Genomic DNA, 18,793 nt, shown 5'->3' with positions numbered 1-18,793 from the left:
ACACATTAGCCAAGACACCTTAGCCGAGACACATTAACCAAGACACCTTAGCCAAGACACCTAAGCCAATACACCGTAGCCAAGACACCTTAGCCAAGACACATTAGCCAAGACACCTTAGCCAAGACACCTTAGCCAAGACACCTTAGCCAAGACACCTTAGCCAAGACACCTTAGCCAAGACACATTAGCCAAGACACCTTAGCCAAGACACCTTAGCCAAGACACCTTAGCCAAGACACCTTAGCCAAGACACCTTAGCCAAGACACATTAGCCAAGACACCTTAGCCAAGACACATTAGCCAAGACACCTTAGCCGAGACACATTAGCCAAGACACCTTAGCCAAGACACCTAAGCCAATACACCGTAGCCAAGACACCTTAGCCAAGACACCTTAGCCAAGACACATTAGCCAAGACACATTAGCCAAGACACCTTAGCCAAGACACCTTAGCCAAGACACCTTAGCCAAGACACATTAGCCAAGACACCTTAGCCAAGACACCTTAGCCAAGACACCTTAGCCAAGACACCTTAGCCAAGACACCTTAGCCAAGACACATTAGCCAAGACACCTTAGCCAAGACACATTAGCCAAGACACCTTAGCTAAGACACCTTAGCCAAGACACATTAGTCGAGACATCTTAGCCAAGACACCTCAGCCAAGACACCTTAGCCGAGACACATTAGCCAAGACACCTTAGCCAAGACACTTTAGCCAAGACACATTAGCCAAGACACCTTAGCCAAGACACCTTAGCCAAGACACCTTAGCCGAGACACATTAGCCAAGACACCTTAGCCAAGACACATTAGCCAAGACACCTTAGCCAAGACACCTTAGCCAAGACACCTTAGCCAAGACACCTTAGCCAAGACACCTTAGCCACGACACCTTAGCCAAGACACCTTAGCCAAGACACCTTAGCCAAGACACCTTAGCCAAGACACCTTAGCCGAGACACATTAGCCAAGACACCTTAGCCAAGACACCTTAGCCAATACACCGTAGCCAAGACACCTTAGCCAAGACACTTTAGCCAAGACACCTTAGCCAAGACACCTTAGCCAAGACACCTTAGCCAAGACACCTTAGCCACGACACCTTAGCCAAGACACCTTAGCCAAGACACCTTAGCCAAGACACCTTAGCCAAGACACCTTAGCCGAGACACCTTAGCCAAGACACCTTAGCCAAGACACCTAAGCCAATACACCGTAGCCAAGACACCTTAGCCAAGACACTTTAGCCAAGACACCTTAGCCAAGACACCTTAGCCACGACACATTAGCCAAGACACCTTAGCCAAGACACATTAGCCAAGACACCTTAGCCAAGACACCTTAGCCAAGACACCTTAGCCAAGACACCTTAGCCAAGACACCTTAGCCAAGACACATTAGCCAAGACACATTAGCCAAGACACTTTAGCCAAGACACATTAGCCAAGACACCTAAGCCAAGACACTTTAGCCAAGACACATTAGCCAAGACACCTTAGCCAATACACCGTAGCCAAGACATCTTAGCCAAGACACATTAGCCAAGACACCTTAGCCGAGACACATTAGCCAAGACACATTAGCCAAGACACCTTAGCCAAGACACCTTAGCCAAGACACCTTAGCCAAGACACATTAGCCAAGACACCTTAGCCAAGACACCTTAGCCAAGACACCTTAGCCACGACACCTTAGCCAAGACACATTAGCCAAGACACCTTAGCCAAGACACCTTAGCCAAGACACATTAGCCAAGACACCTTAGCCACGACACCTTAGCCAAGACACCTTAGCCAAGACACCTTAGCCAAGACACCTTAGCCAAAACACATTAGCCAAGACACCTTAGCTAAGACACCTTAGCCAAGACACATTAGCCAAGACACATTAGCCAAGACACATTAGCCAAGACACCTTAGCCAAAACACCTTAGCCAAAACACATTAGCCAAGACACCTTAACCGAGACACATTAGCCAAGACACCTTAGCCAAGACACCTAAGCCAGTACACCGTAGCCAAGACACCTTAGCCAAGACACCTTAGCCAAGACACCTTAGCCAAGACACCTTAGCCAAGACACCTTAGCCAAGACACCTTAGCCAAGACACCTTAGCCAAGACACATTAGCCAAGACACATTAGCCAAGACACATTAGCCAAGACACCTTAGCCAAGACACATTAGCCAAGACACCTTAGCCAAGACACCGTAGCCAAGGCACCTTAGCCAAGACACCTTAGCCAAGACACCTTAGCCGAGACACATTAGCCAAGACACATTAGCCAAGACACCTTAGCCAAGACACCTTAGCCAAGACACCTTAGCCAAGACACCCTAGCCAAGACACATTAGCCAAGACACCTTAGCCAAGACACCTTAGCCAAGACACCTTAGCCAAGACACATTAGCCAAGACACCTTAGCCGAGACACATTAGCCAAGACACCTTAGCCAAGACACCTTAGCCAAGACACCTTAGCCAAGACACCTTAGCCAAGACACCTTAGCCAAGACACATTAGCTAAGACACATTAGCCAAGACACATTAGCCGAGACACATTAGCCAAGACACATTAGCCAAGACACATTAGCCAAGACACATTAGCCAAGACACCTTAGCCAAGACACCTTAGCCAAGACACCTTAGCCAAGACACCTTAGCCAAGACACCTTAGCCAAGACACCTTAGGCGAGACACATTAGCCAAGACACCTTAGCCAAGACACCTTAGCCAAGACACATTAGCCAAGACACCTTAGCCAAGACACATTAGCCAAGACACCTTAGCCAAGACACCTTAGCCAAGACACATTAGCCAAGACACCTTAGCCAAGACACCGTAGCCAAGGCACCTTAGCCAAGACACCTTAGCCAAGACACCTTAGCCAAGACACCTTAGCCAAGACACCTTAGCCAAGACACATTAGCTAAGACACATTAGCCAAGACACATTAGCCGAGACACATTAGCCAAGACACATTAGCCAAGACACCTTAGCCAAGACACCTTAGCCAAGACACCTTAGCCAAGACACCTTAGCCAAGACACCTTAGCCAAGACACATTAGCTAAGACACATTAGCCAAGACACATTAGCCGAGACACATTAGCCAAGACACATTAGCCAAGACACATTAGCCAAGACACATTAGCCAAGACACCTTAGCCAAGACACCTTAGCCAAGACACCTTAGCCAAGACACCTTAGCCAAGACACCTTAGCCAAGACACCTTAGGCGAGACACATTAGCCAAGACACCTTAGCCAAGACACCTTAGCCAAGACACCTTAGCCAAGACACATTAGCTAAGACACATTAGCCAAGACACATTAGCCGAGACACATTAGCCAAGACACCTTAGCCAAGACACCTTAGCCAAGACACATTAGCCAAGACACCTTAGCCAAGACACATTAGCCAAGACACCTTAGCCAAGACACCTTAGCCAAGACACATTAGCCAAGACACCTTAGCCAAGACACCGTAGCCAAGGCACCTTAGCCAAGACACCTTAGCCAAGACACCTTAGCCAAGACACCTTAGCCAAGACACATTAGCCAAGACACCTTAGCCGAGACACATTAGCCAAGACACCTTAGCCAAGACACCTTAGCCAAGACACCTTAGCCAAGACACCTTAGCCAAGACACCTTAGCCAAGACACCTTAGCCAAGACACCTTAGCCAAGACACATTAGCCAAGACACCTTAGCCGAGACACATTAGCCAAGACACCTTGGCCAAGACACCTTAGCCAAGACACCTTAGCCAAGACACCTTAGCCAAGACACCTTAGCCAAGACACATTAGCCAAGACACATTAGCCAAGACACCTTAGCCAAGACACATAAGCCAAGACACCTTAGCCGAGACACATTAGCCAAGACACCTTAGCCAAGACACCTTAGCCAAGACACCTTAGCCAAGACACCTTAGCCAAGACACCTTAGCCAAGACACCTTAGCCAAGACACCTTAGCCAAGACACATTAGCCAAGACACCTTAGCCGAGACACATTAGCCAAGACACCTTGGCCAAGACACCTTAGCCAAGACACCTTAGCCAAGACACCTTAGCCAAGACACCTTAGCCAAGACACATTAGCCAAGACACATTAGCCAAGACACCTTAGCCAAGACACATAAGCCAAGACACCTTAGCCGAGACACATTAGCCAAGACACCTTAGCCAAGACACCTTAGCCAAGACACATTAGCCAAGACACATAAGCCAAGACACCTTAGCCAAGACACCTTAGCCGAGACACATTAGCCAAGACACCTTAGCCAAGACACCTTAGCCAAGACACCTTAGCCAAGACACATTAGCCAAGACACCTTAGCCAAGACACCTTAGCCAAGACACCTTAGCCAAGACACCTTAGCCAAGACACCCTAGCCAAGACACATTAGCCAAGACACCTTAGCCAAGACACCTTAGCCAAGACACCTTAGCCAAGACACATTAGCCAAGACACCTTAGCCGAGACACATTAGCCAAGACACCTTAGCCAAGACACCTTAGCCAAGACACCTTAGCCAAGACACCTTAGCCAAGACACCTTAGCCAAGACACCTTAGCCAAGACACCTTAGCCAAGACACCTTAGCCAAGACACATTAGCTAAGACACATTAGCCAAGACACATTAGCCGAGACACATTAGCCAAGACACATTAGCCAAGACACATTAGCCAAGACACATTAGCCAAGACACCTTAGCCAAGACACCTTAGCCAAGACACCTTAGGCGAGACACATTAGCCAAGACACCTTAGCCAAGACACCTTAGCCAAGACACCTTAGCCAAGACACATTAGCTAAGACACATTAGCCAAGACACATTAGCCGAGACACATTAGCCAAGACACCTTAGCCAAGACACCTTAGCCAAGACACATTAGCCAAGACACCTTAGCCAAGACACATTAGCCAAGACACCTTAGCCAAGACACCTTAGCCAAGACACATTAGCCAAGACACCTTAGCCAAGACACCTTAGCCGAGACACATTAGCCAAGACACCTTAGCCAAGACACCTTAGCCAAGACACCTTAGCCAAGACACCTTAGCCAAGACACCTTAGCCAAGACACATTAGCTAAGACACATTAGCCAAGACACATTAGCCGAGACACATTAGCCAAGACACATTAGCCAAGACACATTAGCCAAGACACATTAGCCAAGACACCTTAGCCAAGACACCTTAGCCAAGACACCTTAGCCAAGACACCTTAGCCAAGACACCTTAGCCAAGACACCTTAGGCGAGACACATTAGCCAAGACACCTTAGCCAAGACACCTTAGCCAAGACACCTTAGCCAAGACACATTAGCTAAGACACATTAGCCAAGACACATTAGCCGAGACACATTAGCCAAGACACCTTAGCCAAGACACCTTAGCCAAGACACATTAGCCAAGACACCTTAGCCAAGACACATTAGCCAAGACACCTTAGCCAAGACACCTTAGCCAAGACACATTAGCCAAGACACCTTAGCCAAGACACCGTAGCCAAGGCACCTTAGCCAAGACACCTTAGCCAAGACACCTTAGCCAAGACACCTTAGCCAAGACACATTAGCCAAGACACCTTAGCCGAGACACATTAGCCAAGACACCTTAGCCAAGACACCTTAGCCAAGACACCTTAGCCAAGACACCTTAGCCAAGACACCTTAGCCAAGACACCTTAGCCAAGACACCTTAGCCAAGACACATTAGCCAAGACACCTTAGCCGAGACACATTAGCCAAGACACCTTGGCCAAGACACCTTAGCCAAGACACCTTAGCCAAGACACCTTAGCCAAGACACCTTAGCCAAGACACATTAGCCAAGACACATTAGCCAAGACACCTTAGCCAAGACACATAAGCCAAGACACCTTAGCCGAGACACATTAGCCAAGACACCTTAGCCAAGACACCTTAGCCAAGACACCTTAGCCAAGACACCTTAGCCAAGACACCTTAGCCAAGACACCTTAGCCAAGACACCTTAGCCAAGACACATTAGCCAAGACACCTTAGCCGAGACACATTAGCCAAGACACCTTGGCCAAGACACCTTAGCCAAGACACCTTAGCCAAGACACCTTAGCCAAGACACCTTAGCCAAGACACATTAGCCAAGACACATTAGCCAAGACACCTTAGCCAAGACACATAAGCCAAGACACCTTAGCCGAGACACATTAGCCAAGACACCTTAGCCAAGACACCTTAGCCAAGACACATTAGCCAAGACACATAAGCCAAGACACCTTAGCCAAGACACCTTAGCCGAGACACATTAGCCAAGACACCTTAGCCAAGACACCTTAGCCAAGACACCTTAGCCAAGACACATTAGCCAAGACACCTTAGCCAAGACACCTTAGCCAAGACACCTTAGCCAAGACACCTTAGCCAAGACACCTTAGCCAAGACACCTTAGCCAAGACACATTAGCCAAGACACCTTAGCCGAGACACATTAGCCAAGACACCTTAGCCAAGACACCTTAGCCAAGACACCTTAGCCAAAACACATTAGCCAAGACACCTTAGCTAAGACACCTTAGCCAAGACACATTAGCCAAGACACATTAGCCAAGACACATTAGCCAAGACACCTTAGCCAAAACACCTTAGCCAAAACACATTAGCCAAGACACCTTAGCCGAGACACATTAGCCAAGACACCTTAGCCAAGACACCTAAGCCAATACACCGTAGCCAAGACACCTTAGCCAAGACACTTTAGCCAAGACTCCTTAGCCAAGACACCTTAGCCAAGACACATTAGAAAAGACACCTTAGCCGAGACACATTAGCCAAGACACCTTAGCCAAGACACCTTAGTCAAGACACCTTAGCCGAGACACATTAGCCAAGACACATTAGCCAAGACACCTTAGCCAAGACACCTTAGCCAAGACACCTTAGCCAAGACACATTAGCCAAGACACCTTAGCCAAGACACCTTAGCCAAGACACCTTAGCCAAGACACATTAGCCAAGACACCTTAGCCAAGACACCTTAGCCAAGACACCTTAGCCGAGACACATTAGCCAAGACACCTTGGCCAAGACACCTTAGCCGAGACACCTTAGCCAAGACACCTTAGCCAAGACACCTAAGCCAATACACCGTAGCCAAGACACCTTAGCCAAGACACTTTAGCCAAGACACCTTAGCCAAGACACCTTAGCCACGACACATTAGCCAAGACACCTTAGCCAAGACACATTAGCCAAGACACCTTAGCCAAGACACCTTAGCCAAGACACATTAGCCAAGACACCTTAGCCAAGACACCTTAGCCAAGACACCTTAGCCAAGACACCTTAGCCAAGACACCTTAGCCAAAACACATTAGCCAAGACACCTTAGCCGAGACACATTAGCCAAGACACCTTAGCCAAGACACCTTAGCCAATACACCGTAGCCAAGACACCTTAGCCAAGACACATTAGCCAAGACACCTTAGCCGAGACACATTAGCTAAGACACATTAGCCAAGACACCTTAGCCAAGACACCTTAGCCAAGACACCTTAGCCAAGACACATTAGCCAAGACACCTTAGCCAAGACACCTTAGCCAAGACACCTTAGCCAAGACACCTTAGCCAAGACACCTTAGCCAAGACACATAAGCCAAGACACCTTAGCCAAGACACATTAGTCAAGACACCTTAGCTAAGACACCTTAGCCAAGACACATTAGTCGAGACATCTTAGCCAAGACACCTCAGCCAAGACACCTTAGCCGAGACACATTAGCCAAGACACCTTAGCCAAGACACTTTAGCCAAGACACATAAGCCAAGACACCTTAGCCAAGACACCTTAGCCAAGACACCTTAGCCGAGACACATTAGCCAAGACACCTTAGCCAAGATACATTAGCCAAGACACCTTAGCCAAGACACCTTAGCCAAGACACCTTAGCCAAGACACCTTAGCCAAGACACCTTAGCCACGACACCTTAGCCAAGACACCTTAGCCAAGACACCTTAGCCAAGACACCTTAGCCAAGACACCTTAGCCGAGACACATTAGCCAAGACACCTTAGCCACGAAAATCGGTAGTATTTTGCAGGAAGCCCTGTGTACGGCAAGAGAACTTCACCTCTTCACCAAGGACAGGAACAATGTGCATGCTCCGATTAAAAAGATGGCAGTGAGACTTCTGTCGGTCTTAACCAACGCGGAGCGTGAAATGGTGACGCTAAAGATACGTGCAGAACTTGCAGAAAAAAGCGTACAAGATGCCTTGAAGGACGGCCAACCTTTACATACGCCGGCATCCTTCAAAAGGGGTAGAAATGTTCGCACGCCGGAGGAGGTCACGGAAATCCAGAAGAGAGCAAAATGCGATGTTCAAAGCACGTCGGCAACGGCTCCCGAGAGCAACGTTGATGAGCAATATCAGTGTAGCACAGTGGTTAAAAAAGGCAAAAAGAAGCCCAACCTCCCAGAGTTCGAAGTAAACCGCACGCAGTCTGTTCTAAGACGCCACAGAGCAGAGGCTATTGTTGTGTCGGTAAATGAAGCCAGTTCACATGCGGAGATACTTCACAAATTAAAGGCAGACCCATCGCTGCACTCGCTCGGAGAAAATGTGACCAGGGTCCGTCGCACGCAGAACGGAAAACTTCTCTTCGAACTAAAGAGAAGCGAGGGGATTAGTGGCGCTACCTTCGAGGAGCAACTAAAACAGTCAGTAGGCGCTGCAGGCGAGGTTAAAGTGTTAAGCCAGTTTGACACTATAGAGTGTCGCTACATCGACGAAGAAGTGCAGGTCTCCGACGTTGAGCGTGACCTGAGAAAACAGTTCGACTCTGAAGGCGTAAAGCTGGAGGTGGTATTAAAGCCATCGTACAATGGCATGCAGACGGCTCGTATAAAGATGCCGGTCAAGCTTTCGTCCCTTGTGATGCAGGCGGCTCGGGTCAAAATCGGTTGGTCAATCTGTCCGGTTAGACTGGTTACACAAACAAACAGATGCTTCCGCTGCTGGGACTTTGGCCACCAGGCGCGTAACTGCAATGGACCAGACAGGACTGAAAACTGCATGCGCTGCGGCGAGAAAGGGCACTTAGCAAGAACCTGCAATAAACCCTCGAAGTGTGTCCTGTGCGCGCCGGGAGATAACGCACACCAGACTGGCGGTCCATACTGCTCGGCGGTCAGAAAACCACCACCAGTATGGAAGTAGTTCAACACAACCTGAACCATTGTAAAGCGGCCCAAGACCTGCTTAGCCAAGTGGTGAAGGAAGAGAAAGGAGATGTGGCGCTCTTATCCGAACCATATCGAATTCCAAGAGGGTGCAGAAACTGGGCATTCGATCCCTCTGGCACTGCCGCAGTCTGGGCGTGCGGAGCGTTACCGATCCAAAGTATAGTTTCCTGCTGCTTCGACGGCTTCGTTATCGCGACAGTAAATAACGTCACCTTCTGCCTAGCTGGGATGATGAAAAGTTTGCACAGATGCTAAGTAGGCTGACAGATGAACTAGGTGACTTGAAACCGGTAGTAGTTGCTGGAGATTTCAACGCTTGGGCCACTGAATGGGGCAGTAAGCTAACAAACAACAGGGGAAATGCGGTTTTGGAGTTCCTAGCGAGGTTCGACCTGGTGGTCGCAAATGTGGGCTCTACTCCAACCTTCGAGAGAAATGACAGAACATCTGTTATAGATGTGACGTTCTGTAGCCCGTCCCTGGCAAGCGCGATGAACTGGAGAGTGAGCGATGCATTCACTCTTAGTGACCACAGGGTGATACGCTACAAGGCCGTTAGCCAGCGCGCTATATGCGCACGGTTCACGTGGTTTACCACATGGAAAAGGCATCATTTTGATGATGCCTAATTCCACGACGCCCTGCGCATGGGTGGTTTTGCAGACTGCACCTCTGCCGCTGATATCGTTTCTGCAGCTACCACAGCCTGTGATGCCACCATGCCGCGGAAAATACCAGGATCGCGTCAGAAACGGTCAGCTTACTGGTGGAATAGCACCATTGCTAGATTGCGTGTCCGTTGCATCGAAGCTCGAAGGATATTGCAACGCTCAACCACGACGTTACGCAGAGAAGAGTTGAAAGCTGCCTACATCTCTTCTAGGTCGAACCTTAAGCGTGAGATCAAGTTCAGCAAGCGACGGTGTTTTAATGCTCTTTGTGAAGAGGCAAATAGCAATCCCTTCGGGGCGTACCGTCAATTATTGGGCAAGCTTTCGGGACACGATCTCCCCCGAGAAAGATGTCCCCATAAACTAAAAAGCATAGTTGAAGAGCTCTTTCCCTGCCACGAGAAACCGATCTTGAGTGAAACCTTTCGTTCTCCAGAAGTGATTCCCGATTCGGTAACCATCGACGAAATATTGAAGGCAACGGATAGGCTGAAACTTTGCAAGGCTCCTGGCCCCGATGGTATTCCGGTCGAAGCGACCGTGGCCGCTATCAAAGTACATCCAGAAGTTTTCCGGAACGTTTTCCAACGTTTCTTCAATACTGGCCACTTCCCCTCGGTGTGGAAGAGACAGAGGCTCGTCCTCCTCCAGAAACCCGGCAAACCACCTGGTGCCTCGTCGGCGCTAAGGCCATTAGGGGTTATTGACAGCTTCGCTAAAGTATTAGAGATACTGATACTAAACCGCTTAGTGGTCCTCACGGAAGGAAGCAGTGGTCTGTCGGACAGGCAGTTTGGGTTCCGGAAGAAGCGGTCTACTGGAGACGCGGTTGCTGCAGTGCTGGAGAGGGCGCGCAACGCTTTCGCGAGGAAGCGAACGGGAAATCGCTACTGCGCAGTTATCACGCTAGACGTGAAGAACGCGTTTAACAGCGCCAGTTGGGAAGCCATAGCACTCGCTCTGGACAACATGATGGTACCCCCGTACCTCTGCAGGCTGCTCAGGAGCTATCTAGAGCAACGAGTGCTTATGTACGACACCGAACGAGGCATTCAGTCAATGGACATCAAGGCTGGAGTTCCACAAGGTTCGATCCTCGGTCCAACTTTGTGGAACGTAATGTACGACGGAGTTCTGCGCCTCAAACTACCTCCAGGAGCGGAGTTGACTGGTTTCGCCGACGATATCGCTTTAACGGTCCTTGGCGAATCTATAGAGGAGATCGAGTTCCTCGCCTCCGACTCTGTAGGTAGAGTAGAGTCATGGATGCGAAACGTTAAACTAGGCATTGCGCATAACAAGACAGAGTTCCTGTTGATCAGCAGCCATAAGGTGATTAAAACAGCGCGCTTTCGCGTGGGCACGGAGCTCATTGCTTCCGTACGGCAACTGAAGTACCTGGGAAAGGTCATCGACGATCGTCTTAGCTTCCAGAAGCATCTCGAGTACGCCTGCAGCAATGCCACCAAAGCTGCAAATACGTTGATGTCGATCATGCCAAACACTGGTGGTCCCAAGAGTAGTAGCAGACGACTTCTCGCCGATGTAGCTACTACACGCCTGAGATACAATGCCGGAAACTGGGCGCATATTCTGGCGGTTAAGGCGAATCAGCGTGTTGTAAATAGGGTGTATCGGTTGCTAGCGCTGAGAGTGATCTGCGCCTATAGGACAACTTCGTACTCGGCGGCATGTGTGGTGGCTAATATGATGCCTATTTGCATCATCTTGGCAGAAGACTGTGAGTGTTCCGGAGGTAGCGGCATTATCGGAGCGAGAATGTCCAGGTCCTCCGCTAGGACTATATCCAGGGCGAAGTGGCAGGCAGAATGGGACCTCTCCACCAAAGGACGTTGGACACATGCACTTATCCCGAACTTAGGTATGGATTGATAGGAAGCATGGAGAAGTGAATTTCTTTGTGACCCAATTCCTTACTGGCCATGGGTGCTTCAGGAGTTACCTTCACAAGTACCAGCACACGAGTTCCTCGAGGTGCCCAGTATGCGTGACCGTAGATGAAACAGCCGAACACGTGCTCTTCCACTGCCCCAGATTTGTCGACGAACGGCATGAAGCCAGTGAAAAGTGTGGTTCAACAATCAACAAAGGCAACCTGGTCGAGCTAATGATCGAGGACTGCAGAAAGTGGGATGCCGTGGCATTAGCTATGCGATTGATCGCCACAAAACTTCAGCACGCCTGGAGGGTGGACCAAAGACTTGGCCGAGTGTGAAGGGAGTTATGTGTGATGTGTTTTGCTTCATGTGCTTTATGTGTCAGTGTGTGTTTGAGTGTCGGTGAGTACTTGTGGATATTGAAAGTCTGAACTGAACCCTGAATGTACGTCTCGTCCCGTTGAATAGTCTATGGTGTTAAGTTAAGGTGTGGACTAAGTCCATTGTAGAGCCCCACCCGTGAAGTTATAACGTGAGGTGATCCCGTGGGTGGTGGCAGCAACACTATGTAGCCAAGGAGAGTTTTTTTACTCGGTAAAAATCCCATGTCACCGTTGGTGGTGTCTAAGAAGATTTTATCTCTCCTTGAAAAAAAAAAAAAAAAAAAAAACCTAAGCCAAGACACCTTAGCCAAGACACCTTAGCCAAGACACCTTAGCCAAGACACATTAGCCAAGACACCTTAGCCAAGACACCTTAGCCGAGACACATTAGCCAAGACACCTTAGCCAAGACACCTTAGCCAAGACACCTTAGCCAAGACACCTTAGCCAAGACACCTTAGCCAAGACACATTAGCCAAGACACATTAGCCAAGACACCTTAGCCAAGACACTTTAGCCAATACACCTTAGCCAAGACACTTTAGCCAAGACACCTTAGCCAAGACACCTTAGCCAAAACACATTAGCCAAGACACCTTAGCTAAGACACCTTAGCCAAGACACCTTAGCCGAGACACATTAGCCAAGACACCTTAGCCAAGACACCTTAGCCAAGACACATTAGCCAAGACACTTTAGCCAAGACACCTTAGCCGAGACACATTAGCCAAGACACCTTAGCCAAGACACCTTAGCCAAGACACTTTAGCCAAGACACCTTAGCCAAGACACTTTAGCCAAGACACATTAGCCAAGACACCTTAGCCAAGACACATTAGCCAAGACACCTTAGCCAAGACACATTAGCCAAGACACCTTAGCCAAGACACCTTAGCCAAGACACCTTAGCCAAGACACATTAGCCAAGACACCTTAGCCGAGACACATTAGCCAAGACACCTTAGCCAAGACACCTTAGCCAAGACACATTAGCCAAGACACCTTAGCCAAGACACCTTAGCCAAGACACCTTAGCCAAGACACCTTAGCCAAGACACCTTAGCCAAGACACCTTAGCCAAGACACCTTAGCCGAGACACATTAGCCAAGACACCTTAGAAAAGACACATTAGCCAAGACACTATAGCCAAGACACCTTAGCCGAGACACATTAGCCAAGACACTTTAGCCAAGACACCTTAGCCAAGACACATTAGCCAAGACACCTTAGCCAAGACACTTTAGCCAAGACACATTAGCCAAGACACCTTAGCCAAGACACATTAGCCAAGACACCTTAGCCAAGACACATTAGCCAAGACACCTTAGCCGAGACACATTAGCCAAGACACCTTAGCCAAGACACATTAGCCAAGACACCTTAGCCAAGACACATTAGCCAAGACACCTTAGCCAAGACACCTTAGCCAAGACACCTTAGCCAAGACACCTTAGCCAAGACACCTTAGCCGAGACACATTAGCCAAGACACCTTAGAAAAGACACATTAGCCAAGACACTATAGCCAAGACACCTTAGCCAAGACACATTAGCCAAGACACATTAGCCAACACACCTTAGCCAAGACACCTTAGCCAAGACACATTAGCCAGGACACATTAGCCAAGACACATTAGCCAAGACACCTTAGCCAAGACACATTAGCCAAGACACCTTAGCCAAGACACATTAGCCAAGACACCTTAGCCGAGACACATTAGCCAAGACACCTTAGCCAAGACACCTTAGCCAAGACACCTTAGCCAAGACACCTTAGCCAAGACACCTTAGCCAAGACACCTTAGCCAAGACACCTTAGCCAAGACACCTTAGCCGAGACACATTAGCCAAGACACCTTAGCCAAGACACCTTAGCCAAGACACATTAGCCAAGACACTTTAGCCAAGACACCTTAGCCGAGACACATTAGCCAAGACACCTTAGCCAAGACACCTTAGCCAAGACACTTTAGCCAAGACACCTTAGCCAAGACACTTTAGCCAAGACACATTAGCCAAGACACATTAGCCAAGACACATTAGCCAAGACACATTAGCCAAGACACCTTAGCCAAGACACATTAGCCAAGACACCTTAGCCAAGACACCTTAGCCAAGACACATTAGCCAAGACACCTTAGCCGAGACACATTAGCCAAGACACCTTAGCCAAGACACCTTAGCCAAGACACATTAGCCAAGACACTTTAGCCAAGACACCTTAGCCGAGACACATTAGCCAAGACACCTTAGCCAAGACACCTTAGCCAAGACACATTAGCCAAGACACTTTAGCCAAGACACCTTAGCCGAGACACATTAGCCAAGACACCTTAGCCAAGACACCTTAGCCAAGACACTTTAGCCAAGACACCTTAGCCAAGACACTTTAGCCAAGACACATTAGCCAAGACACATTATCCAAGACACATTAGCCAAGACACCTTAGCCAAGACACATTAGCCAAGACACCTTAGCCAAGACACCTTAGCCAAGACACATTAGCCAAGACACCTTAGCCGAGACACATTAGCCAAGACACCTTAGCCAAGACACCTTAGCCAAGACACATTAGCCAAGACACCTTAGCCAAGACACCTTAGCCAAGACACCTTAGCCAAGACACCTTAGCCAAGACACCTTAGCCAAGACACCTTAGCCGAGACACATTAGCCAAGACACCTTAGAAAAGACACATTAGCCAAGACACCTTAGCCAAGACACTTTAGCCGAGACACATTAGCCAAGACACTTTAGCCAAGACACCTTAGCCAAGACACATTAGCCAAGACACCTTAGCCAAGACACTTTAGCCAAGACACATTAGCCAAGACACATAAGCCAAGACACATTAGCCAAGACACCTTAGCCAAGACACATTAGCCAAGACACCTTAGCCGAGACACATTAGCCAAGACACCTTAGCCAAGACACCTTAGCCAAGACACATTAGCCAAGACACCTTAGCCAAGACACCTTAGCCAAGACACCTTAGCCAAGACACCTTAGCCAAGACACCTTAGCCAAGACACCTCAGCCAAGACACCTTAGCCAAGACACCTTAGCCGAGACACATTAGCCAAGACACCTTAGCCAAGACACCTTAGCCAAGACACATTGGCCAAGACACTTTAGCCAAGAAACCTTAGCCGAGACACATTAGCCAAGACACCTTAGCCAAGACACCTTAGCCAAGACACCTTAGCCAAGACACCTTAGCCAAGACACTTTAGCCAAGACACCTTAGCCAAGACACTTTAGCCAAGACACATTAGCCAAGACACATTAGCCAAGACACCTTAGCCAAGACACCTTAGCCAAGACACCTTAGCCAAGACACCTTAGCCAAGACACCTTAGCCAAGACACTTTAGCCAAGACACATTAGCCAAGACACATTAGCCGAGACACATTAGCCAAGACACATTAGCCAAGACACATTAGCCAAGACACATTAGCCAAGACACATTAGCCAAGACACCTTAGCCAAGACACATTAGCCAAGACACCTTAGCCAAGACACCTTAGCCGAGACACATTAGCCAAGACACCTTAGCCAAGACACCTTAGCCAAGACACCTTAGCCAAGACACTTTAGCCAAGACACCTTAGCCAAGACACCTTAGCCAAGACACCTTAGCCAAGACACCTTAGCCGAGACACATTAGCCAAGACACCTTAGCCAAGACACCTTAGCCAAGACACATTAGCCAAGACACCTTAGCCGAGACACATTAGCCAAGACACTTTAGCCAAGACACCTTAGCCAAGACACCTTAGCCAAGACACCTTAGCCAAGACACATTAGCCAAGACACCTTAGCCAAGACACCTTAGCCAAGACACATTAGCCAAGACACATTAGCCATGACACATTAGCCGAGACACGTTAGCCAAGACACCTTAGCCAAGACACATTAGCCAAGACACCTTAGCCAAGACACATTAGCCAAGACACATTAGCCAAGACACATTAGCCAAGACGCATTAGCCAAGACACCTTAGCCAAGACACATTAGCCAAGACACCTTAGCCAAGACACCTTAGCCAAGACACCTTAGCCAAGACACCTTAGCCAAGATACCTTAGCCGAGACACATTAGCCAAGACACCTTAGCCAAGACACATTAGCCAAGACACCTTAGCCGAGACACATTAGCCAAGACACTTTAGCCAAGACACATTAGCCAAGACACCTTAGCCAAGACACCTTAGCCAAGACACCTTAGCCAAGACACCTTAGAAAAGACACCTTAGCCAAGACACCTTAGCCGAGACACATTAGCCAAGACACCTACGCCAAGACACTTAAGCCAAGACACATTAGCCAAGACACCTTAGCCAAGACACCTTAGCCAAGACACATTAGCCAAGACACATTAGCCAAGACACCTTAGCCAAGACACCTTAGCCAAGACACCTTAGCCAAGACACTTTAGCCAAGACACCTTAGCCAAGACACCTTAGCCAAGACACATTAGCCAAGACACCTTAGCCGAGACACATTAGCCAAGACACCTTAGCCAAGACACCTTAGCTAAGACACATTAGCCGAGACACATTAGCCAAGACACCTTAGCCAAGACACCTTAGCCAAGACACATTAGCCAAGACACCTTAGCCGAGACACATTAGCCAAGACACCTTAGCCAAGACACCTTAGCCAAGACACATTAGCCAAGACACCTTAGCCAAGACACTTTAGCCAAGACACCTTAGCCGAGACACCTTAGCCAAGACACCTTAGCCAAGACACATTAGCCAAGACACCTTAGCCGAGACACATTAGCCAAGACACTTTAGCCAAGACACATTAGCCAAGACACCTTAGCCAAGACACCTTAGCCAAGACACCTTAGCCAAGACACCTTAGAAAAGACACCTTAGCCAAGACACCTTAGCCGAGACACATTAGCCAAGACACCTACGCCAAGACACCTAAGCCAAGACACATTAGCCAAGACACCTTAGCCAAGACACCTTAGCCAAGACACCTTAGCCAAGACACATTAGCCGAGACACATTAGCCAAGACACCTACGCCAAGACACTTAAGCCAAGACACCTTAGCCAAGACACCTTAGCCAAGACACCTTAGCCAAGACACCTTAGCCAAGACACATTAGCCAAGACACCTTAGCCAAGACACCTTAGCCAAGACACCTTAGCCAAGACATCTTAGCCAAGACACTTTAGCCAAGACACTTTAGCCAAGACACCTTAGCCAAGACACCTTAGCCAAGACACATTAGCCAAGACACCTTAGCCGAGACACATTAGCCAAGACACCTTAGCCAAGACACCTTAGCTAAGACACATTAGCCGAGACACATTAGCCAAGACACCTTAGCCGAGACACATTAGCCAAGACACTTTAGCCAAGACACATTAGCCAAGACACCTTAGCCAAGACACCTTAGCCAAGACACATTAGCCAAGACACCTTAGCCAAGACACCTTAGCCAAGACACCTTAGCCAAGACACCTTAGCCGAGACACCTTAGCCAAGACACCTTAGCCAAGACACATTAGCCAAGACACCTTAGCCGAGACACATTAGCCAAGACACTTTAGCCAAGACACATTAGCCAAGACACCTTAGCCAAGACACTTAAGCCAAGACACCTTAGCCAAGACACCTTAGAAAAGACACCTTAGCCAAGACACCTTAGCCGAGACACATTAGCCAAGACACCTACGCCAAGACACTTAAGCCAAGACACATTAGCCAAGACACCTTAGCCAAGACACCTTAGCCAAGACACCTTAGCCAAGACACATTAGCCAAGACACCTTAGCCAAGACACCTTAGCCAAGACACATTAGCCAAGACACCTTAGCCAAGACACTTTAGCCAAGACACCTTAGCCAAGACACCTTAGCCAAGACACATTAGCCAAGACACCTTAGCCGAGACACATTAGCCAAGACACCTTAGCCAAGACACCTTAGCTAAGACACATTAGCCGAGACACATTAGCCAAGACACCTTAGCCAAGACACCTTAGCCGAGACACATTAGCCAAGACACTTTAGCCAAGACACATTAGCCAAGACACCTTAGCCAAGACACCTAAGCCAAGACACATTAGCCAAGACACCTTAGCCAAGACACCTTAGCCAAGACACCTTAGCCGAGACACATTAGCCGAGACACTTTAGCCAAGACACATTAGCCAAGACACCTTAGCCGAGACACATTAGCCAAGACACTTTAGCCAAGACACATTAGCCAAGACACCTTAGCCAAGACACCTTAGCCAAGACACATTAGCCAAGACACCTACGCCAAGACACTTAAGCCAAGACACATTAGCCAAGACACCTTAGCCAAGACACCTTAGCCAAGACACCTTAGCCAAGACACATTAGCCAAGACACCTTAGCCAAGACACCTTAGCCAAGACACATTAGCCAAGACACCTTAGCCAAGACACTTTAGCCAAGACACCTTAGCCAAGACACCTTAGCCAAGACACATTAGCCAAGACACCTTAGCCGAGACACATTAGCCAAGACACCTTAGCCAAGACACCTTAGCTAAGACACATTAGCCGAGACACATTAGCCAAGACACCTTAGCCAAGACACCTTAGCCGA

At 48.6% G+C, this 18,793-nt stretch overlaps 1 long non-coding RNA gene across 1 annotated transcript in view; it reads right to left on the bottom strand.

Annotated features, from left to right (window-relative positions):
* The window catches only part of LOC125774352 (uncharacterized), a 65,563-nt gene that overhangs the window by 14,078 nt on the left and 32,692 nt on the right, over nucleotides 1–18,793 (bottom strand). The window contains exons 4-5 of the long non-coding RNA XR_007420836.1: nucleotides 15,985–16,236; nucleotides 13,731–13,786 (exon numbers count right to left, since the gene is read on the bottom strand). This is a non-coding gene — a long non-coding RNA (uncharacterized LOC125774352). The remainder of the gene's footprint in view (nucleotides 1–13,730; nucleotides 13,787–15,984; nucleotides 16,237–18,793) is intronic.

This window comes from Anopheles funestus, unplaced genomic scaffold (assembly GCF_943734845.2).
Source record: "Anopheles funestus unplaced genomic scaffold, idAnoFuneDA-416_04 scaffold_74_ctg1, whole genome shotgun sequence".
Lineage (NCBI taxonomy): Eukaryota > Metazoa > Arthropoda > Insecta > Diptera > Culicidae > Anopheles > Anopheles funestus.
Note: the sequence above shows the minus strand (reverse complement) of the source record. Positions and strands in the feature narration are given on the sequence as shown.